The sequence below is a fragment of the Anomaloglossus baeobatrachus genome, chromosome 1 (genome assembly GCF_048569485.1).
Source record: "Anomaloglossus baeobatrachus isolate aAnoBae1 chromosome 1, aAnoBae1.hap1, whole genome shotgun sequence".
NCBI classification, from domain to species: Eukaryota; Metazoa; Chordata; class Amphibia; order Anura; family Aromobatidae; genus Anomaloglossus; species Anomaloglossus baeobatrachus.
In genome coordinates, this window is record NC_134353.1 from 270368829 (window position 1) to 270395549 (window position 26721).

The following is a 26721-nucleotide window of genomic DNA, read 5'->3' on the forward strand; positions in this document are numbered from 1 at the left end:
TGCTCCATCCCCTATGCTGCGCACTCCCCATCGTGCTCCATCTCCCATCCTGCGCACTCCCAAACGTGGTCCATCCGCCATGCTGCGCACTCCCAAACGTGCTCCATCCGCCATGCTGCGCACTCCCAAACGTGCTTCATCCGCCATGCTGCGCACTCCTAAACGTGCTCCATCCGCCATGCTGCGCACTCCCAAACGTGCTCCATCCGCCATGCTGCGCACTCCCAAACGTGCTCCATCCGCCATGCTGCGCCAGCATCAGCTTCTCTACCCGCAGCATCAGCCTCTCTCCCCGCAGCATCAGCCTCTCTCCCCGCAGCATCAGCCTCTCTGTCCCCAGCATCAGCCTCTCTGTCCCCAGCATCAGCCTCTCTGTCCCCAGCATCAGCCTCTCTGTCCCCAGCATCAGCCTCTCTGTCCTCAGCATCAACCTCTCTGTCCCTAGCATCAGCCTCTCTGTCCCCAGCATCAGCCTCTCTGTCCCCAGCATCAGCCTCTCTGTCCCCAGCATCAGCCTCTCCATCCCAGCCTTCCCCAGGATCAGCCTCTCTGTCCCCAGCATCAGCCTCTCTGTCCCCAGCATCAGCCTCTCAGTCCCCAGCATCAGCCTCTCTGTCCCCAGCATCAGCCTCTCTGTCTCCAGCATCAGCCTCTCCATCCCAGCCTTCCCCAGGCTCAGCCTCTCTCATCCCAGCATCAGCCTCTCTGTCCCCAGCATCAGCCTCTCTGTCCCCAGCATCAGCCTCTCTGTCCCCAGCATCAGCCTCTCTGTCCCCAGCATCAGCCTCTCCATCCCAGCCTTCCCCAGGATCAGCCTCTCTCATCCCAGCATCAGCCTCTCTGTCCCCAGCATCAGCCTCTCTGTCCCCAGCATCAGCCTCTCTGTCCCCAGCATCAGCCTCTGTCCCCAGCATCAGCCTCTCTGTCCCCAGCATCAGCCTCTCTGTCCCCAGCATCAGCCTCTCTCATCCCAGCATCAGCCTCTCTCATCCCAGCATCAGCCTCTCTGTCCCCAGCATCAGCCTCCCCATCCCAGCCTTCCCCAGGATCAGCCTCTCTCCTCCCAGCCTCCTCCAGCATGCCATGCTCCTCTGCCGACACTCACAGATCCGATCGCATACACTCACACACACCGACACACACCCGATCGCATACACTCACACACACTCGATCGCATACACTCACACACACTCGATCGCATACACTCACACACACCGACACACACCCGATCGCATACAGTCACACACACACACATTGACTATATTGCACATACGCGCTCATACTCACAACATCCGGAGATACCACATGCTTCTGGCCATGTGATCCTCCGGCAGGTCCTGGAAGGTCACAACAGCACAGTATCGAGGCCGAGAAGCAAGCGATATCGCCGGATGCTGTGAGTGTGTGGATGCGATGTGTGTGTGAGGTGTTTGTGAGAGTGAGTGTAATCTGATGTGTGTGTATGTGTATGTGTGTGTGTTGTTATGTGTGTGCGTGTGGATCTTCCGCCGCTGCAGGACCTTGATGTGCTTGTAACTATGCTAGGATGGTTACCAGCGCATCACGTCCCCCACTCGCACGGGAGCCCACACCAGCATACGGCGGCAAGGCCAGCAATGCGAGGGTAAGTGTCGGCTGGGCTGGCGGTGTACGCTGATGTGGGCTCCCGTTGGGGGGGGGTGGGGGGTGTACAGTACTCACCTGGGAGCCGTGACCGTGTCAGTTCGGGGAATGCGCGAGGGGGGGGCAGAGCTAACGTCCATTGCGTGAGGGGGGCGGGGCGTGGCGTGGCCGAGTTGCCAATGCCTGCAGGGTGCCGAGGCGAGAGGCCAATCTGGGGGGGGCGGAGCCTGGCCGAGCGGCTGGCCAATCCGTGTGGGGGCGCAGCCTGGGCGAGCGGCCAATCGGTGTGGGGGGCGGGGCCATGGCGAGCCCAGCGGCCAATCAGCTTTGTGTCACCGTAAGGACACAATGTCACCGGAAGGACACAATTTTGAAGCATGACAGACAGACAGACAGACAGACAGAATAAGGCAATTATATATATAGATATATATATATATATATAAAATCACTGGAGATAAATATCAATTAATATCTCTGTGGCTATTTCCAAAAACTAGGGGAAGATAACATGAAAGTGGTATCAATTGCCCCAGGGAACCCATATTGTCATGGCACAGCAACTAGGCATGGGCCATGCGAGGGACAGGGTTTGGGCCAGTATTAATATCTTTCAACTTAATTTAAATTGAAGAGGTTAATGAGCGACAGGTGTATACCTGGTGCTGGGACCCCTGACACTACACCACAGGCAACACACAACATGGAGACACAGCTTGAAGTCTCCACATATCAAAACATTAGGGGCAGACTCCACTAAAGTGGCGTTAATTGTCCCAAAGTGCAAATATTTTTAAGGTGCACCATGGATGCATGGAATGGGGCCTGGCCCAGCATTTCTGCCTTTAAGGTGGTGGCCTTGTGCTCTCATATGCCTTCCACTAATTGCAACACAAAAAAAGGAGACCTAGCTGTTTAGGTCACTCCCTAGCCATGTATCTAATCAATCCTCTGTGATACAGCTCTCACACATTGCATTATTGCTTTCATACGAGTCATATTACACCCCTGCTCCCATAGAAATAGATTGTGCGGAATCACACATTACACCTCTGATCCTATTGAACTGTATGAAGCATGGCCACACAACTAATCCCATGTTGTGTTACACACTACACTTATCCATGCATCTAACCTCAGCATGTCATAGCCTGTATATGAGGTTACAACATGTGACACTGGGAAGATGCAGAGGACGTCACGTGTGGCTTGTAATCCGGTGTTGTCCATGTTTGTGCACCTATTTTCACTCTCCATTTAGCAAAAAATTGGGTTGTTGTGATTCAGATGGAAGCAAAAGGAGAAGGCATAGGAGGAGTATTAGGTGCTTCATACATAAAAAAAGGCCAAATTGTAAAAGTAACAGTGGTGGACACATCTTTAGATTGTTGTGCCACCAAGGCACTTGTTAGCAACATTACCAGCAGTAGCAACACCAGACACAGAAGCCACAACAAAGGTGTTAAAGACTGCAATAACGAGAGATGAATGCAGTGCACTGAAAACTACACCATCGCCTAGTCTGCACACTCTATGACTAAGGTGGAAAAGTCATTGTAGATTCATGTCTGGTTCATCTTGATGAAAGTTAGGCGCTCTATACTTTTAGGGGACAGACGGATGTGTTTATTCATCAGGACATCACCAGCAGTGCTGAAGACACATTCTGAGACAACGCTGCTGCCGAACATGTCAAAACCTCCATGGCATGCGTGGCAAGCTCAGGTCATTCTTTTAGTTTTGAGGACCAAAATGCTAAAGGTTGCAACCCCCCCTGAAGGCATTGATATTGAGCTCTAGATACTTTGGCACCATCCTCTCCAGTTGTTCACAATGTGTCAGACTTGTACTCTCTTCTTCTGTGCACTGGATGGTCTAAAAAATGTGAGTCACAACTCACAAAAATTGCTTCTGCCACTTAAACTGCTACGGGTAAAGTTTCGGCAATGTTCCTGGGGTTGGAAGTCTAGAACTGCGATGCACACTGTATACCTTACTGCTGCCTTCGGGAAAGCCACTCTCAGGCATGTGTACAAGATTATTTCGATACTCCACCATGCATGTGTCCCTTTCTAAGGGGGGATGAATCTGGCTAAATTTACTCTTGTTCCATGAATCTAACAGAAACAACCCAGTATTAAGCACTATTTATAATTAGAGATGAGCGAACTGCCCGTGGTTCGGCTCGAGTTCGGTTCGTCGAACGGAGGTCTCGTTCGAGTTCAGTTCGGCGAACGTTCGACGAACCGAACTCGAACCAATAGAATATAATGGGAGGCAATCACAAACACATAAAAACGCATTATAAATGTACACATACAGATAATAAACATTGCCATAACACTTACCGGTCCCCGCGATCCCTCCTGCACTCTGTCTCCTGCCGCTATTCCATCCGATGATCGCTGAATCCTCCCGGTGACCAGCACTGCCAGCAGTGATGCAGGACCTATCGTGACGTCAAAATAGCCATGTGACCAGTCACGTGGCTATTATCTCATTGGCTACAGACTGGTCACATGACTATGACGCGTCATGTAGGACCTGCGAGTGCATCTCTCCGGTACACGGTGCACATGTGTGTATTGCCGTGTACCGGCGACATGCTCTAGCACACGGTCGACTGCCCATTCCGTTAGGGACCGGCTGACACAGCCGGTCATTAACGGAGATCACCGTTGCCATAGCAACGCAGTTAGCGGTGACGTCACCGCTAACCACTGCTCCGGGAGCACCGTTGCTATGGTAACGCGTCTGTCAGCGTTACCGCTGTTACCGCTGACAGCTAGCAGCACTGATCACTCACGGAGTGAAGGCTGCATGCTGCTTCCCGTGCAGCAGTGATGGAGCAGAGCTGCATTTGTTGAACGAGAAAGACAGAAGACCATGGATCGTGGAGGGCTGACAGGGGGTAATAAAGATGGAGTCTCTAATGTGTCTGTGTATTTATTTCTATTAAAGTATTTTTTCTCTGTGTGGTGTCTTTTTTTAACCCTTTATTGGAGATTCTTAATGGCCGGGTCAAACGTGCCTGACATTAAGAATCTCTGGCTTAATACTAGCTAGTAAAACAAAGCTAGTATTAACTCATTATTACCCAACAAGCCACCCGGCTTCAAGGCTGTTGGAAGAGTTGGATACAGCGCCAGATGATGGCGCTTCTATGAAAGCGCCATTTTCTGGGGCAGCTGCGGACTGCAATTCGCAGCAGAGGCGCCCAGAAACCTCGGGCTAACCTGTGTTGCGGATTCCAATCCCCAGCTGCCTAGTTGTACCCGGCTGGATACAAAAATGGGGCGAAGCCCACGTCATTTGTTTTTTAATTATTTCATGAAATAAGTGAAATAATTAAAAAAAACGGGCTTCCCTATATTTTTGGTTCCCAGCCGGGTACAAATAGGCAACTGGGGGTTGGAGGCAGCCCGTGGCTGCCTGCTGTACCTGGCTAGCATACAAAAATATGGCGAAGCCCACGTCATTTTTTTGGTGGGCAAAAAACTTCTGCATACAGTCCTGGATGGAGTATGCTGAGCCTTGTAGTTCTGCAGCTGCTGTCTGCTCTTCTCCATACAGACAGACAGCAGCTGCAGAACTACAAGGCTCAGCATACTCCATCCAGGACTGTATGCAGAAGTTTTTTGCCCCCTGAAAAAATGATGTGGGCTTTGCCATATTTTTGTATGCTAGCCAGGTACAGCAGGCAGGTACGGCTGCCCCCAACCCCCAGTTGCCTATTTGTACCCGGCTGGGAACCAAAAATAAAGGGAAGCCCTTTTTTTATTATTTCATGAATTTCATGAAATAATTAGAAAACAAATGACGTAGGCTTCGCCCCATTTTTGTGTCCAGCCAGGTACAACTAGGCAGCTGGGGATTGGAATCCGCAGCACAGGTTGGCCTGAGCTTTCTGGGCCCCACTGCTGCGAATTGCAGTCTGCAGCCGCCTCAGAAAATAGCACTTTCATAGAAGCGCCATCTTCTGGTGCTGTATCCAACTCTTCCAGCACCTGCCTGCTATACCTGGCTAGCATACAAAAATATGGCGAAGCTCACGTCCTTTTTTTGTAGTTTTTTGGCAAAAAAAATAAAAAATGCTTCCCTGGATTTTCCATTGCCAGTGAAGGTAACACCAAGCAGTGGGGGTTAGCAGCCAGTAGCTGCTTGGATTACCCTTAGCTAGCAATACAAAAAATGCAGCGGGAGCCCATATATATTTTTTTTAATTTTTTAATTATGTATTTAAATAACTAAAAACAAAATGGGCTTCCCTGTATTTTGATTGCTGGACATCACAGTGCTGTAAAAATAAATCTTTAAAAAAAATGACGTAGCGCTCCGCGGTATTTTTGATTCTCAGTGCAGATAAAGCAGACAGCTATGGATTGCCACCCCCATCTGCCTGCCGTTACCTTGGTTGGCAATCAAAATACAGGGAAGCCCATTAATTTTTTCTATTTAAAAAAATAGTTAAAAAAAAATGATGTTGGGTCCCCCCATTTTTGATAGCCAGCTAGGGTAAAGCAGACGGCTGTAGCCTGAAAACCACAGCTGGCAGCTTTACCGTGGTTGGGGATCCAATGTGGAGGTCCCCCCAGGCTCTTTTTTTATAATTATTTTATAAATATTAATAATTACACAAAAAAAGTAGGGTCCCCCCCAAATTGGATCACCAGTCAAGGTAAAGCGGACAGCTGTGGTCTGGTATTCTCAGGGTGGGAAGGTCCATAGTTATTGGGCCTTCACAGCCTAAAAATAGCAGGCCGCAGGCACCCCAGACGTGGCGCATCCACTAGATGCGCCAATCCTGGCGCTTCACCCCAGCTCATCCCGTGCCCTGGTGCAGTGGCAAACGGGGTAATAAATTGGGTTGATACTAGCTGTAAGGTCACCTGACATCAAGCCCAGCAGTTTGTGATGTCATGGCGTCTATTAGATACCCAACATCTTAAACTGTCAGTACTAACAAAAAAAAATCGACAAAAGAAATTTATTTGAAAAAACAGTCCCCAAAACATTTCCTCTTTCACCAATTTATTGTAAGAAAAAAAATAAAGGGGTCCCACGACGACTCTGGACCGTCTAGAATATGGGGGGGAGACACTCAGGGAACGTATCCCCCATTTTCTAGGAGTGCAGACCATTCATGTGAGGAGTGTGGGTGCAATAAATCTGCACTCACTCTCCCCGGGTCCACAGCAGCAGAGTCCATGTCGTAATGGTTGCTACCAAAGCTGCAATGCCCTGCTCATGAGGTAAGGGTATGCCTAATCAGGAGAACTATTCTACATTTCCAAATATTGGTATTTGCTTATATTATTGCTATTCCACCTACTATATATTGGGGATAGGATCTTGGAGATGGAATACCCCTTTAAGTCCAGTTATCCAGCTGAATGAATACTTAACAACAGAGCTCGCTATTTAGACGTGTTTTCTTGTGGCGTATAACGGACTCTCATGTTTGGTAGTCATTCAGCAGGGAAACTATAAAAGCAAATCCCTCCATTTGGAAATGTAGTATATAGCTCTCCTGATCAATTATGTTCCTTACCTCATGAGCAGGGCATTGCAGTAATAATAATAATTTATTCATTTATATAGCTTTATTAATTCCATAGCGCTGTATGTCTTTGGAGTGTGGGAGGAAACCGGAGTACCCGGAGGAAACCCACACAAACACGGGGAGAACATACAAACTCCTTGCAGATGGTGTCCTTGGTGAGAATTGAACCCAGGACCTCAGCGCTGCAAGACTGCAGTGCTAACCACTGAGCCACCATGCCGCCCATTTAGCTTACAGATGCATAACCACCACTCACTGTGTCTGAACACAGGAAGCTGAGCTGACAGCCGCTCTGTGCATGCGGCAGTGTCTATTGTGAAGGAGAGGGCCGTGGGGGGATCAACGCTGCACAGGTACCGTGGGACACCGGGCAGCACCGGTGAGGTTATAGGGGGTGACCTGGCAGGGCCTGGGGAGGAGTTTTCTGTCGCATGTGTCATGGCACATGCGACAGAAATCAGAGGTGTAGGGTGAATGCGGCCGGCGCGCTGCTGTGCGCGCGGCCATCTTGGATTTCTCGGAGGGCATCAGGGGGGGCACTTTGGCGACACCGGGGGACCGGGGAGGAGATTTATCATGTTTGTTCATGCCAGATGGGAGATAAATAATTTTTTACCGGCGCTGTCATTTACTGTAACGTGATCATCGGTGTACAGTGTATACCTGTGATCACGTGAGCGGAGACCGGAAAAACCGTCCTGAATCCTGATCTCCAGGGACTCAGCTAGCCCTGAAACCCCGGAGATTTTCTGACGCTAGGGGGCGTTATTCACTTATTTCTGCCTGCTGTTTATAAACGGCAGATCAGAATAAGGCTACATTAACACGACCGATCCATTTTTGCGGTCTGCAAAAAACAGTCCGTTTTATTTCACGGGTGCATCCGTGTGGCATCCGTTTCCATTCCGTAGATGGTCCGTATGTCATCTGTTTGTCATCCGTGTGCCTTCCGTTTTTTTTGTGTACTGCAAAAAAACTGAAGGAGGGTAAATGCATAAATTTACCCAGGATCCATAGCTTCATCCTACATGAGGCGGTCACATGTTCACTCCAGTGCCATTTTCTACTGCTTTTCACAGCGTAGAGCGCTCTAGTGATTTTCTTGTGCTTGTGCACTTCATATCAGTCTTTTCTGTCATTATAATGGCAGAAAGACACATAATGTCCCACTCTCCTGCATTTTGTAATTTTGCACCCTTTGGTGGCTTTCATGTGGCACTAAGGGGTGCTTAGCTTTGTATTTAGCCAAAAAAATGAAAAAAAAAATGACGTAGGGTTCCCCCTATTTTTGTAGCCAGCTAGGGTAAAGCAGACGGCTGCAGCCTGCAGACCACAGCTAGCAACCTCACCTTGGCTGGTAATCCAAAACTGAGGGCACCCCACACTGTTATTTTAAATTAAATAAATAATTTAAAAAAAAAAAACACGTAGGGGTCCCCCAAAATTGGATCACCAGCCAAGGTAAAGCAGACAGCTGGGGTCTGATATTCTCAGACTAGGGAGGTCCATGGTTATTGGACTCTCCCTAGCCTAAAAATAGCAGGCCGCAGCCGCCCCAGAAGTGGTGCATCCATTAGATGTGCCAAACCTGGTGCTTCGCCCCAGCTCATCCCGCGCCCTGTTGCGGTGGCAAACGGGGTAATATATGGGGTGTGTATATGGGGTATACCAGATGTGTAATGTCACCTGGCATCAAGCCCTGGGGTTGGTGAGGTCAGGCGTCTTATCAGATACCCGACATCACCAATAGAGATGAGCGAACCGGTCGCGGTTCGGCTCGAGTTCGGTTCGCCGAACGGGGGTCCCGTTCGAGTTCGGTTCGTCGAACGTTCGACGAACCAAACTCGAACCTATAGGCTATAATGGGAGGCAATCACAAACACATAAAAATGCATTATAAATGTACACAAACAGTTAATAAACATTGCCATAACACTTACCGGTCCCCGCGATCCCTTCTGCACTCTGTCTCCTGCCGCTATTCCATCCGATGATCGCTGAATGCTCCCGGTGACCGGCACTGCAGCAGTGAAGCAGGACCTATCGTGACGTCAAAATAGCCATGTGACCAGTCACGTGGCTATTATCTCATTGGCTACAGACTGGTCACATGACTATGACGCGTCATGTAGGACCTGCGAGTGCATCTCTCCGGTACACGGTGCACATATGTGTATCGCCGTGTACCGGCGACATGCTCTAGCACACGGTCGACTCCCCATTCCGTTAGGGACCGGCTGACACAGCCGGTCATTAACGGAGGTTACCATAGCAACGCAGTTAGCGGTGACGTCACCGCTAACCGTGGCTCCGAGAGCACCGTTGCTATGGTAACGCGTCTATCAGCGTTACCGCTAGCATCACTGATCACTCACGGAGTGAAGGCTGCACGCTGCTTCCCGATTGTAGTGAGGATTGTAGTGAGGATGGAGGTTCCCCAGCCCCAAGTGATGAGCTGGGTAAACTCATCCTCACTACAATCGTCACTACTACTACACTAGTGAGGATTGTAGTGAGGATGGAGGTTCCTCAGCCCCAAGTGATGAGCTGGGTAAACTCATCCTCACTACAATCGTCACTACTACTACACTAGTGAGGATTGTAGTGAGGATGGAGGTTCCTCAGCCCCAAGTGATGAGCTGGGTAAACTCATCCTCACTACAATCGTCACTACTACTACACTAGTGAGGATTATAGTGAGGATGGAGGTTCCCCAGCCCCAAGTGATGAGCTGGGTAAACTCATCCTCACTACAATCGTCACTACTACTACACTAGTGAGGATTGTAGTGAGGATGAGGTTCCCCAGCCCCAAGTGATGAGCTGGGTAAACTCATCCTCACTACAATCGTCACTACTACTACACTAGTGAGGATTGTAGTGTGGATGGAGGTTCCTCAGCCCCAAGTGATGAGCTGGGTAAACTCATCCTCACTACAATCGTCACTACTACTACACTAGAAAGAAAGAAGACAGAAGAGCAGGATCGTGGAGGGCTGACAGGGGGTAATAAAGATGGAGTCTCTAATGTGTCTGTGTATTTATTTCTATTAAAGTATTTTTTTCTCTGTGTGGTGTTTTTTTTTAACCCTTTATTGGAGATTCTTAATGGCCGGGTCAAACGTGCCTGACATTAAGAATCTCTGGCTTAATACTGGCTAGTAAAACAAAGCCAGTATTAGCTCATGATTACCCAACAAGCCACCCGGCTCCAGGGCTGTTGGAAGAGTTGGATACAGCGCCAGATGATGGCGCTTCTATGAGAGCGCCATTTTCTGGGACGGCTGCGGACTGAAATTCGCAGCAGAGGCGCCTAGAAACCTCGGGCTAACCTGTGCTGCGGATTCCAATCCCCAGCTGCCTAGTTGTACCCGGCTGGACACAAAAATGGGGCGAAGCCCACGTCATTTGTTTTTTAATTATTTCATGAAATAAGTGAAATAATTAAAAAAAATGGGCTTCCCTATATTTTTGTTTCCCAGCCGGGTACAAATAGGCAACTGGGGGTTGGAGGCAGCCCATGGCTGCCTGCTGTACCTGGCTAGCATACAAAAATATGGCGAAGCCCACGTCATTTTTTTGGTGGGCAAAAAAATTCTGCATACAGTCCTGGATGGAGTATGCTGAGCCTTGTAGTTCTGCAGCTGCTGTCTGCTCTTCTTCATACAGACAGACAGCAGCTGCAGAACTTCAAGGCTCAGCATACTCCATCCAGGACTGTATGCAGAAGTTTTTTGCCCCCTGAAAAAATTATGTGGGCTTCGCCATATTTTTGTATGCTAGCCAGGTACAGCAGGCAGGTACGGCTGCCCCCAACCCCCAGTTGCCTATTTGTACCCGGCTGGGAACCAAAAATAAAGGGAAGCCCTTTTTTTATTATTTCATGAATTTCATGAAATAATTAGAAAACAAATGACGTAGGCTTCGCCCAATTTTTGTGTCCAGCCAGGTACAACTAGGCAGCTGGGGATTGGAATCCGCAGCACAGGTTGGCCTGAGCTTTCTGGGCCCCACTGCTGCGAATTGCAGTCTGCAGCCGCCTCAGAAAATGGCACTTTCATAGAAGCGCCATCTTCTGGCGCTGTATCCAACTCTTCCAGCACCTGCCTGCTGTACCTGGCTAGCATACAAAAATATGGCGAAGCTCACGTCCTTTTTTTGTAGTTTTTTGGCAAAAAAAATAAAAAATGCTTCCCTGGATTTTCCATTGCCAGTGAAGGTAACACCAAGCAGTGGGGGTTAGCAGCCAGTAGCTGCTTGGATTACCCTTACCTAGCAATACAAAAAATGCAGCGGGAGGCCATATATATTTTTTTTAATTATTTATTTAAATAACTAAAAACAAAATGGGCTTCCCTGTATTTTGATTGCTGGACATCACAGTGCTGTAAAAATAAATCTTTAAAAAAATGACGTAGCGGTCTGCGGTATTTTTGATTCTCAGCACAGATAAAGCAGACAGCTATGGGTTGCCACCCCCATCTGCCTGCCGTTACCTTGGTTGGCAATCAAAATACAGGGAAGCCCATTAATTTTTTCTATTTAAAAAATAGTTAAAAAAAAAATGACGTTGGGTCCCCCCATTTTTGATAGCCAGCTAGGGTAAAGCAGACGGCTGTAGCCTGAAAACCACAGCTGGCAGCTTTACCGTGGTTGGGGATCCAATGTGGAGGTCCCCCCAGGCTCTTTTTTTATAATTATTTTATAAATATTAATAATTACACAAAAAAAGTAGGGTCCCCCCCAAATTGGATCACCAGCCAAGGTAAAGCGGACAGCTGTGGTCTGGTATTCTCAGGGTGGGAAGGTCCATAATTATTGGGCCTTCACAGCCTAAAAATAGCAGGCCGCAGGCACCCTAGACGTGGCGCATCCACTAGATGCGCCAATCCTGGCGCTTCACCCCAGCTCATCCTGTGCCCTGGTGCAGTGGCAAACGGGGTAATAAATCGGGTTGATACTAGCTGTAAAGTCACCTGAGATCAAGCCCAGCAGTTTGTGATGTCATGGCGTCTATTAGATACCCAACATCATAAACTGTCAGTACTAACAAAAAAAAAAAATCGACAAAAGAAATTTATTTGAAAAAACAGTCCCCAAAACATTTCATCTTTCACCAATTTATTGTAAGAAAAAAAATAAAGGGGTCCCACGACGACACTGGACCATCTAGAATATGGGGGGGGACACTCAGGGAACGTATCCCCCATTTTCTAGGAGTGCGGACCCTTCATGTGAGGAGTGTGGGTGCAATGAATCTGCACTCACTCTCCCCGGGTCCACAGCAGCAGAGTCCATGTCGTAATGGTTGCTACCAAAGCTGCAATGCCCTGCTCATGAGGTAAGGGCATGCCTAATCAGGAGAACTACTGTAGAGGAAGCTCTGCTCACTGGTATATAGGTGCTCAGAGGTAATAATAGATAAAATTAGTGAGTAGCCTCGGCACTCTAAATCTCCCAGACTAAGTCAGTAAGTCACAACGGATAGTAATGCAAAATCACTCTTTATTGGTCCGTATTAAGAAAAAAAATTTTTTCATAAGCATATATGTTTTTGTCCAAAACAAGTTACAAATGACGTTTCGGCCTGAGCCTTCGTCAGATTGGACTTATCTGCATGTAATCATGAAAAATGACAATAATCAGTATCACATAAGAGTGAGAGAACAATAACATAAACTCGAACAATGTAGAGGTACAATTGGGATGCAGCAAAAAAATTGCAACACAGCAAGAAATGAAACACATGATACAAATGTCATAATACAGTACAAGGACAATATAGTAATGACAAATATGGGGTCAGAGTAGGCTTAGACAGCTCTGGTACGAAAGAGATGTCAATCATAAAGTAACATGTGCAGTAGGTGTAGAGCTACAGTATGCATGGCAGAGCTAATGGGTAGACCGACCATAAAAAAGAACGGAGAAAAAGTGGAGAAAAAGTGGAGAAAAAAGTGGAGAAAAAAGTGGAGAAAAAGTGGAGAAAAAGTGGAGAAAAAGTGGAGAAGTGAAGAAGTGGAGAAGAAGTGGAGAAAAAGTGGAGAAAAAGTGGATCACCCTTTGGTGCCTTTCATGTGGCACTAAGGGGTGCTTAGCTTTGTAGTTAGCCAAAAAAATGAAAAAAAAAATGACGTAGGGTTCCCCCTAGTTTTGTAGCCAGCTAGGGTAAAGCAGACGGCTGCAGCCTGCAGGCCACAGCTGGCAACCTCACCTTGGCTGGTAATCCAAAACTAAGGGCACCCCACGCTGTTATTTTAAATTAAATAAATAATTAAAAAAAAAAACACGTAGGGGTCCCCCAAAATTGGATTACCAGCCAAGGTAAAGCAGACAGCTGAGGCCTGATATTCTCAGACTAGGGAGGTCCATGGTTATTGGACTCTCCCCAGCCTAAAAATAGCAGGCCGCAGCCGCCCCAGAAGTGGCGCATCCATTAGATGCGCCAATCCTGGTGCTTCGCCCCAGCTCATCCCGCGCCCTGGTGCGGTGGCAAACGGGGTAATATATGGGGTTAATACCAGATGTGTAATGTCACCTGGCATTAAGCCCTGGGTTGGTGAGGTCAGGCGTCTATCAGATACCCGACATCACCAACCCTGTCAGTAATAAAAAAAAATAGACGACAAACACATTTTTATTTGAAAAAACACTCCCCAAAACATTCCCTCTTTAACCAATTTATTAGAATGAAAAACAAATCCAGGTCTGGTGTAATCCAAGGGGTTGCCATGACGATCCACACTGTCCCAGTCAATGAAGAGCAGGATGTTCCCCATTGGCTGGGAGAGCAGTGCAGTGACCTGAGCTAACATCAATGGGTCAGCCCAGGTCACTGCAGGGGACGACAAGTGCTGCTGTCAGCGAGGTACATTACCTGCGCTGATCTCCAGCACACTGACAGCCCCTGTCACTGAGTTCAATGACCGCCGCCTTCACAGCCAAGAATCGCGAGAGGCCCGTGACGTCACCGCTAGTCAGTCTCGGGTCGGAAGCGAGAGAAGGTGATGTGACAAGCGGCGGCCATGGAGGACAGTGACAGCGCTGAGGTCGGGATGGCGGGACTTCATCACCGCAGGCAGGGCCGGCTCCAGGTTTTTGTGGGCCCCGGGCGGAAGAGTCCCAGTGGGCCCCATAAACACGCAGACACACACACATACACAGATACATACACGTACATATACATATTTAAAGACAAACTCACAAAAATACATATAAACAGACAAATCTATACAGTCATATACACTGACATACATAGATACACATCATACATGCATACATACAGAGACACACACTGCTATGCTGCATACATACATACATACATACAGACACACACATACTGCTCTGCATGCATACATACATATAGACAGACACACACACACTGCTCTGCTACATACAAACATATAGACAGACACACACATACTGCTCTGCTGCATACATACATACAGACACACACACACACTGCTCTGCTGCATACATACATACAGACAGACACGCATACTGCTCTGCTGCATACATACATGCATACATACATACAGACAGACACGCATACTGCTCTTCTGCATACATACATACATACATACAGACAGACACGCATACTGCTCTGCATGCATACATACAGACACGCATACTGCTCTGCTGCATACATACATGCATACATACAGACACGCATACTGCTCTGCTGCATACATACATGCATACATACAGACACGCATACTGCTCTGCTGCATATATACATACATACAGACACGCATACTGCTCTGCTGCATACATACATGCATACATACAGACAGACACGCATATTGCTCTGCTGCATATATATATACATACAGACACACATACTAATCTGCTACATATATACATACATACAGACACGCATATTGCTCTGCTGCATACATACATGCATACATACAGACACACATACTACTCTGCTACATATATACATACAGACAGACACGCATATTGCTCTGCTGCATATATATATACATACAGACACACATACTACTCTGCTACATATATACATACATACAGACACGCATATTGCTCTGCTGCATATATATATATACATACATACACGCATACTACTCTGCTACATATATACATACATACATACAGACACGCATACTGCTCTGCTGCATATATACATACATACACGCATACTGCTCTGCTGCATATATACATACATACATACATACAGACACGCATACTGCTCTGCTGCATATATACATACATACAAACAGACACGTATACTGCTCTGCTACATACATACATATAGACAGACACACACATACTGCTCTGCTGCATACATACATACAGACACACACACACTGCTCTGCATGCATACATACATATAGACAGACACACACACACTGCTCTGCTACATACATACATATAGACAGACACACACATACTGCTCTGCTGCATACATACATACAGACAAACACACACTGCTCTGCATGCATACATACATATAGACAGACACACACACACTGCTCTGCTACATACATACATATAGACAGACACACACATACTGCTCTGCTGCATACATACATACAGACACACACACACACACTGCTCTGCTGCATACATACATACAGACAGACACGCATACTGCTCTGCTGCATACATACATGCATACATACATACAGACAGACACGCATACTGCTCTTCTGCATACATACATACATACAGACAGACACGCATACTGCTCTGCATGCATACATACAGACACGCATACTGCTCTGCTGCATACATACATGCATACATACAGACACGCATACTGCTCTGCTGCATACATACATGCATACATACAGACACGCATACTGCTCTGCTGCATATATACATACATACAGACACGCATACTGCTCTGCTGCATACATACATGCATACAGACAGACACGCATATTGCTCTGCTGCATATATATATATATACATACAGACACACATACTACTCTGCTACATATATACATACATACAGACACGTATACTGCTCTGCTACATATATACATACATACAGACACACATACTACTCTGCTACATATATACATACAGACAGACACGCATACTACTCTGCTGCATATATACATACATACAGACACGCATACTGCTCTGCTGCATACATACATGCATACATACAGACACACATACTACTCTGCTACATATATACATACAGACAGACACGCATATTGCTCTGCTGCATATATATATACATACAGACACACATACTACTCTGCTACATATATACATACATACAGACACGCATATTGCTCTGCTGCATACATACATGCATACATACAGACACACATACTACTCTGCTACATATATACATACAGACAGACACGCATATTGCTCTGCTGCATATATATATACATACAGACACACATACTACTCTGCTACATATATACATACATACAGACACGCATATTGCTCTGCTGCATATATATATACATACATACACGCATACTACTCTGCTACATATATACATACATACATACAGACACGCATACTGCTCTGCTGCATATATACATACATACATACATACACGCATACTGCTCTGCTGCATATATACATACATACATACATACAGACACGCATACTGCTCTGCTGCATATATACATACATACAAACAGACACGTATACTGCTCTGCTGCATACATACATGCATACATACAGACACGCATACTGCTCTGCTTCATATATACATACATACACGCATACTGCTCTGCTGCATATATACATACATACATACAGACACGCATACTGCTCTGCTGCATATATACATACATACAGACACGCATACTGCTCTGCTGCATATATACATACATACAGACACGCATACTGCTCTGCTGCATATATACATACATACATACACGTATACTGCTCTGCTGCATACATACATGCATACATACACGTATACTGCTCTGCTGCATATATACATACATACATACACGTATACTGCTCTGCTGCATACATACATGCATACATACAGACAGACACGCATATTGCTCTGCTGCATATATATATATATACATACAGACACGCATACTACTCTGCTACATATATACATACATACAGACACGTATACTGCTCTGCTGCATACATACATGCATACATACAGACACGCATACTGCTCTGCTGCATACATACATGCATACATACAGACACGCATACTGCTCTGCTGCATACATACATGCATACATACAGACAGACACGCATATTGCTCTGCTGCATATATATATATACATACATACAGACACGCATACTACTCTGCTACATATATACATACATACATACAGACACGCATACTACTCTGCTGCATATATACATACATACAGACACGCATACTGCTCTGCTGCATACATACATGCATACATACAGACACGCATACTGCTCTGCTGCATACATACATGCATACATACAGACAGACACGCATATTGCTCTGCTGCATATATACATACATACAGACACGCATACTGCTCTGCTGCATATATACATACATACAGACACGCATACTGCTCTGCTGCATATATACATACATACAGACACGCATACTGCTCTGCTGCATACATACATGCATACATACAGACAGACACGCATACTGCTCTGCTGCATATATTCATACATACAGACACGCATACTGCTCTGCTGCATATATACATACATACAGACACGCATACTGCTCTGCTGCATATATACATACATACAGACACGCATACTGCTCTGCTGCATATATACATACATACAGACACGCATACTGCTCTGCTGCATACATACATGCATACATACAGACACACATACTACTCTGCTACATATATACATACAGACAGACACGCATATTGCTCTGCTGCATATATATATACATACAGACACACATACTACTCTGCTACATATATACATACATACAGACACGCATATTGCTCTGCTGCATACATACATGCATACATACAGACACACATACTACTCTGCTACATATATACATACAGACAGACACGCATATTGCTCTGCTGCATATATATATACATACAGACACACATACTACTCTGCTACATATATACATACATACAGACACGCATATTGCTCTGCTGCATATATATATACATACATACACGCATACTACTCTGCTACATATATACATACATACATACAGACACGCATACTGCTCTGCTGCATATATACATACATACATACATACACGCATACTGCTCTGCTGCATATATACATACATACATACATACAGACACGCATACTGCTCTGCTGCATATATACATACATACAAACAGACACGTATACTGCTCTGCTGCATACATACATGCATACATACAGACACGCATACTGCTCTGCTTCATATATACATACATACACGCATACTGCTCTGCTGCATATATACATACATACATACAGACACGCATACTGCTCTGCTGCATATATACATACATACAGACACGCATACTGCTCTGCTGCATATATACATACATACAGACACGCATACTGCTCTGCTGCATATATACATACATACATACACGTATACTGCTCTGCTGCATACATACATGCATACATACACGTATACTGCTCTGCTGCATATATACATACATACATACACGTATACTGCTCTGCTGCATACATACATGCATACATACAGACAGACACGCATATTGCTCTGCTGCATATATATATATATACATACAGACACGCATACTACTCTGCTACATATATACATACATACAGACACGTATACTGCTCTGCTGCATACATACATGCATACATACAGACACGCATACTGCTCTGCTGCATACATACATGCATACATACAGACACGCATACTGCTCTGCTGCATACATACATGCATACATACAGACAGACACGCATATTGCTCTGCTGCATATATATATATACATACATACAGACACGCATACTACTCTGCTACATATATACATACATACATACAGACACGCATACTACTCTGCTGCATATATACATACATACAGACACGCATACTGCTCTGCTGCATACATACATGCATACATACAGACACGCATACTGCTCTGCTGCATACATACATGCATACATACAGACAGACACGCATATTGCTCTGCTGCATATATACATACATACAGACACGCATACTGCTCTGCTGCATATATACATACATACAGACACGCATACTGCTCTGCTGCATATATACATACATACAGACACGCATACTGCTCTGCTGCATACATACATGCATACATACAGACAGACACGCATACTGCTCTGCTGCATATATTCATACATACAGACACGCATACTGCTCTGCTGCATATATACATACATACAGACACGCATACTGCTCTGCTGCATATATACATACATACAGACACGCATACTGCTCTGCTGCATACATACATGCATACATACAGACACGCATACTGCTCTGCTGCATATATACATACATACAGACACGCATACTGCTCTGCTGCATATATACATACATACAGACACGCATACTGCTCTGCTGCATATATACATACATATAGACACGCATACTGCTCTGCTGCATATATACATACATATAGACACGCATACTGCTCTGCTGCATGCATACATACAAACACACACCTTGCTCTGCGGGGCCCACACACGCGGCTCCGGGGGCCACACACACGGCTCTGCGGGGCCCACACACGCACGGGGGGACAGGGAGGGGCGGGGAGGGAGTGATGTCCCACATACTGATCAGGTCACGGTGCAGATGGGGCCCACACAGCGCCGGAGGGAAGCGATGTGCTGGGGGTCGCTGGCTGGCACTGTGACTCCTTCATCTGTGCGACCGAGCAGGACGCCGGGCGGTAGCTCCGCCCACAGATGATGCTCAATGCAGGAGAACACAGTGAGCCTTAAAGGGCCGGCAGCCACAGTTTCCAGTGCCAAGGACTGCTGCCCCCGGGCCGACCGCAGGTAAGCCGAGCGGGACCATGTGTGTGTGTGTGTGTGTGTGTGTGTGTGTGTGTACATGCTGCGGGCAGGAGGGGGTGGAGCGAGCTGAGCGGGGAAGTGTGGGCTTCCTGCACGTAACTAGGATAAACATCGGGTTACTAACCAAAGCGCTTTGGTTGCATACCCGATGTTTATCTTGGTTACCAGCTTCTGGCAGGCTGCCAGCGATGGCTCCTGCACACTGTAGCTGTAAAAAACCCTGCTTTTTGCTGCTCGAACCGTTCTCGAACGTATCTAGAACTATCGAGCTTTTGCAAAAAGCTCGAGTTCTAGTTCGATCTCAAACAGCCCCCAAAATCACTCGAGCCTAGAACTGGAGAACCTCGAACCTCGAACCGCGCTCAACTCTAATCACCAACCCAGTCAGTAATAAAAAAAATAGACAACAAACACATTTTTATTTGAAAAAACACTCCCAAATACATTCCCTCTCTAACCAATTTATTAGAAAGAAAAACAAATCTAAGTCTGGTGTAATCCAAGGGGTTGCCATGACAATCCACACTGTCCCAGTCAATGAAGAGCAGGATGTTCCACATTAGCTGGGAGAGCAGTGCAGTGACCTGAGCTAACATCAATGGGTCAGCCCAGGTCACTGCAGGGGATGACAGTTGCTGCTGTCAGCGAGGTACATTACCTGCGCTGATCTCCTGCACACTGACTTCAATCATCTTCACAGCCAAGTATCACGAGCGGCCCGTGACATCACCGCTAGTTAGTCTCGGGTCGGAAGCGAGAGAAAGTGATGTGACAAGCGGCGGCCATGGAGGACAGTGACAGCGCTGAGTTCGGGACTTCATCACCGCAGGTAAGCCAAGTGGGACCATGTGTGCAGAGTGCCAGGAGGACGTCAGTTTCGTGGACTGCATGGCTGGGGACGTGTGTGTGTACATGCCGCGTGCAGGAGGGGGCGGAGTGAGCTGAGCGGGGAAGTGTGGGCTTCCTGCACATAACTAGGATAAACATCGGGTTACTAACCAAAGCGCTTTGGTTGGATACCCGATATTTATCTTGGTTACCTGATTCTGGCAGGCTGCCAGCGATGGCTCCTGCACACTGTAGCTGTAAAAAACCCTGCTTTTTGCTGCTAGAACCGTTCTCGAACGTATCTAGAACTATCGAGCTTTAGCAAAAAGCTCGAGTTCTAGTTCGATCTAGAACAGCCCCCAAAATCACTCAAGCCGCGAACTGGAGAACCTCGAACCGCGAACCGCGCTCAACTCTATTTATAATCATAAAAATACGAACATCATGTTGCAGATCGTGCAGCAAGAAGGCGCTCATGTGGCGGGCTCTCTTATGAGGTCCAAGTCAATGGTGTGTTGGTGGCGGGATAAAACTCAAACTTGCTTCTTCCGTCCACTCCCACCATACAAGGACAACAGAGAGGGGACTAATATCTTTTTCATCTCATGACTGTTTTGCACCCATCACCTTTTCCTCATCATCCTGCCTTTGGTCCTCGTCTCCTGCATCTTCAATAGCAAGTTGTCTGGTAACATTAGCCCCCCTCAATCGCTGTACTCCACCCTTCCAGCCAAGCGCCTGTGCAATGACAGTCTGGATTTTAAAGATATTGGTATTTCTTCCGCATCCTCATCTGCTTACTCCAGTTTCTCTGGTACTACCACATCCTTCCATAGAGTATTTAAACTGTGCTGCAGCATGTAGATGACCAGGATAGTCATGCTGATGATGGTATCATCAGCGCTAACCATCTTAGTAACCGTTTGGAAACTGGGCAGAAGGGGCAAAGGTCCTTCATGTATGCCCACACTGCAAGCATGATTTTACCTACGCCCTGACTTTTTTAGCCTAGACTATGCATCATTATATATAGTATAGCACCAGAAATGCAACATGTGCAGAGTGTAAATCCACTATGTCTGTACATTGCATATAAACCGTTTAACGAATAGGCCAAAATACCTCTGTAGTGCTACAAGATTATGAGCCATGGGGTGCAAACATCGGAAGTGAGCACAAAGCGACTATGATTTCTGTAGCAGTGCATCCAGGCCAGGATAGTGGCCTAGAAATTACTGCACAACAAGGTTGAAGAGCTATAAAAGTCACATGTGTGAGTACCCCCTGGCCTATGGCCACCATTATGTTCGCACCGTTATTGCACATGGTCTTCCCTGGCTCCAAGTTCAGTGGAGAAAGTCATTACTGAAACTTGGCCTGGATAGCTGTACACAACTCTGCAGCTAGTTGAGTGCGTTCTCCAATGAGTTAAAATGCTATAGAAGATATGCATATGAAACCAGCGCTATATTCCCTATATATCGGTTGCTGCTGAATTAAGGCAAAAAACCTCTGTTTGCCCAAAAACAACTGTTAATAAAAATAAACTAATACAAAGTACTAGTATTCTATCTGTACAAACAGAAATATACTTGGGGATTGCAGATTTTTATTAATCAAGATAAAAATGTAAACATCAAAGGTTTTTTGTTATTTACTGTAGGTTCAGGCTGCACCATTTAAATTAAATTACACGGTTAAAGAAATAAAAGAGGTGCCAAATTAATGGAATAATACACGTGTATACGGAATTATATATAGATACACACATACCTTCCTTAAGTGCCAAATTAATAAATATACTGTACTTAAAACAGTTGAGCTAAAAATATTGCACTCTGAAGGTAACTCCGGCTGATAGCTGACCAAAAAAATTAAAATATTAAAATATAAGTCTAATAGTGATTCTCTAGGGTTAGAGGAGGCTCCAAAAATTTTTTTACGTCTTTAACTTTAATAGATTGTCAATATGCTTTCTGCTCTTTAAATCAATGGAGAGTACATTTTATCATACTCAAGTCAGGTGAATAGAGTGAATAGGGTGTATAATACGAGCGCTTACCCTGGGCAATGCCCTGTGCTCCATGTCTTTGCTGCTGTAATACCGTATATTCCACACTCTACAGTGTATAGTCCTCCTGGACCCCACCGGAGTGCAGCTGGGGTAGGAGAGGATTAAATCAAACAGCTATCCGGTATCGTTATGTCTACAGGGGATCCAGCCGCTTCACATCGCTTGTTCTCTGGTTTGAATATTCAGTTTGTGCCCTGGATCCATGCTATAAAGTAAACTGCTTGTCCGCAGGTTAAAGATTGAGGATCATCCTCCTGAAGCAGGATTAGGTAGATCTCGTCACCACCCAGGGCGTGGAAGATTTTTGGCAGAGTTTCTGCTGGATTGTTTGCTGGATTATTGTCCGTAAATGTAAAAAAATAAAACTAATAAGAAGTGGTCTCAATGAAAGTAGATAAAGCTTAGGCGTTTCTCCGATGCACGTTTCGGGGACTATATCGGTCCCCTTCCTCAAGGATAGCCCAGCTTTAGATATTGGCCCCTTATATAGGGTCCTCCCCTATTAAATAATTTCACAAGGCACCTTCTACACCTAGATATATAGAAACAGACATAATTTGCTGGAAAATAAATTCTAAACACATGGATGTATAAGCGTTATTAATTAGAACCACTGACTACATTCTACATTTGAATTTTATCAAAAAATATAAAGTGCAAATATAACATACTTAAACTCAGCATGATATCCAATAAGCACTTAAAATATGCCAATGTAGGAATAAATACATAAATAAAAGCCTATCCTAAGCACAAAAAAGGACATTTTTATTTTTTTTTTAAACAAATTAATACTTATTAAATAGTCTCACTTATGGGTATATGGCATGTATAGGGTGTATAAAACTGATTAATCAAAGGCAAATAATTCAATCTCATTATTTAATCCGTTAGGCTTTAATGAATTTAATTCAAATATCCATTCACTTTCTGTTCTCAACATTATTTTAATTAAAACTCCCCCACCTCCAGTCTTTTTTAACTTTTTTTTTAAACCATACATATATTTTTTATTGAATTATAACAATAAAAATTGAACATACAAATTATGGGTAGTATTAATCATTCTTTTGTCCAGTCGGTTATCCTTAATAGTAAATAATTATCCATATCCTAACTTCCATTTTCCAAACTTTAACAGTCAATATGTAACATCAAAACCCCAGTGATTATACCTCTACTTCAGCACCAGATGGACGCGAGCACCAACGTTCCCCTTTTCCTATTCTCGCCTGGAATCGAAGTAATCTAACCACTTCCCCCATGTGACTTTGAACTTGAACCCTCTACTGTTACTGATTACTATCATCCTCTCCATGCTACAATTGTGACGCATCTTGGCCCTTAGTTCTTGAGCAGTCGGAACCTGCGATGTTTTCCATTTACTCGCAATGCACACTCTTACCAGTGTCAGAAATTGTACGATTATTATTACATCGTTGTAGTCCATATCTTCCAGACCTATGGACAACAGGGCAGTCTCGGGCCCCAGCTCCATGTTGTAACCCAGTATTGAGCTTAGGCACTGTTGTGTCTCTGTCCAAACTGGTTGAATCAACTCACACTCCCACCAGATGGGAAGAAATGAGCCCGGTTGTTTGCTACACCTCCAACATGTGTCTGGGATCTGAGGATATATTTTTTGTAGGCGTGCTGGTGTATAATACCATCTGTATAGAATTTTCCTTGATGTTTGTAAATGGTTGATACAGTGAGACATTTTTTTGTGTATTTGGAAGGAGTAATCCCACTGTTCTTCCCGGAATTGAGTTTTCAAGTCAATTTCCCATTTCTTCACAAAGGGTAAGGAGTGCGAGCTGCGTGTGTCATTCAAGGCCTCATACGCCTTTGAGATCCCCCCTTTTGTGTCTTTGTTAACCTCAAAAAAAAATTCATATGGTGAGACCAACTTTTATTGTTCTATTTTCACACTTGATAATAAGTGTCTAATTTGGAGGTATTTGTAAAAGTCCCTCTTGTTTACCCCAAATATGCTAACAAGATCACCAGTCTAAGTTCCAAGTTGTTCATAATGTCTCCCACCTTAATTATCCCTTTCGAGATCCAATCCCCCAGATCTATATTTTGGATCAAGTTACCAATAATAGTTATTGGGAGCTTATGTGTTCTCGTGGGGAGTAATCTACGCCCTATTGTCTGCAATAACCAAGTGTTAGTGTGACGCCCTGGGCAAGCCAAGGGTCACAGGTCATGACACCACCACACCCTACACCCCAGATAGGTACACCAAAGCTACACAAAAATTCTTGTTGCCTTCCTCCAGGGGCTGATGTCCACACCAGGGGGTGGGCCAGGCGGTTGGCTCCGCCCACCGAGGAGTTCACAGCCCTGGAGGCGGGAAAACCAGGCAGTTAGAAGTTAGAGTTCAGAGTAGTGAGAGCTGAAGTGGAAGTGAAGTGGTAAAGGAGCAAGAGTGAGAGTAGTGACATAGAAAGTGACAGTTGAGGAAGCCTGAAGTTGGTCCGGGTGTGTGCCCCGGACTGAGAACAGCAAGGTCAGCAGACGGCGGTGACTGTCTGCAGGAGAGGCTGCTTGGAGGTTGCCGAAAGGACCGTGGATGGGTTGTGGCCCGGCGGTACCGGAGCGGTATACGAAGAGAAGTCAGCACCATTGGCATGGGTCTTTCGGATCCCGGCAAGGCTAGGAGTCGCCGTGAATTTGCCAAATCCGTCAGTGAAGGGGACCTCTGGGTCTCCCAACAACCAAGTCCTGATTGAAGGCAACAGTCCAACCGTTAGAGAGAGACACCGCCACCGCCAAGGCACCAGTTTCTCAGGGCCAGCGCCTGCGGGCAAAGAGGGGCTCCTCCGGCACATATCCAAGCTGGGGAGCGGGTTACCGGTGGGAACCCATCGCTACCAACATCATCTCAGGTGCAGGAAAAGGGACCGTCACCGTCAACTACTGGGGAAAAGCAACAGCAGCCGTCCGTGGGAACCGTCTTTCCAGCCGTGTGTTTTACCGAGAACTGTGTCCCCATCTCAGGCTGAGTGAGTACCACAGTGCAGTGAGGCACAGCGCTGCCCCCGCGTCCCTGCACCCCACCAAGCCCTGCACCGGCCCCGCCATCCCTCATCACCCACCTCATCACTGGGCCCCGGGACAACTACCCCCTACCCACGGAGGGGAGAACCAACAACTTTGCTGCTCCCTGTCACCGCTCCCGGGATCCCCATACAGAGCAGCGGTGGTGTCCACACAATCACCACAACCGTGGGTGGCGTCACGGACAATAAACAATCCCAAAAACCAAACCCCTTTTCACTCACGGGCGAGGAGCGCCGCTTGAGTTCCCGGGATCCAGCCCATCGCTCAAGCCACCGAGCAGCAGCAGGCCGCAGCAGCAGCGGCGGCCGGACCCGAGCAGTAGGGAGAGCGCAGCGTCCCCTCCTCCGCCCGTGACAACTTGGCGTCACGAACAGGATCTTACCACTCTGCCGTTGGGTAGAGGTGCGCCTTGTGACCGCCGGAGGTGTCCGGCCGGAAAATTTCGGAAGTCGCCATCTTTGGCGCAAAAAGTTCCCGCTCGAGCGTCTTCTCGAGTAGTGGAGGCGCGAAGGCCAAAACCCCGCCCCGATAGAGGAGGGGCCGGAAAGAGGCTAAAGGGGACGGAAACAAGATGTCTGCGCCCGACGGAGCCGCTGGAGGAGCGGTGGTCG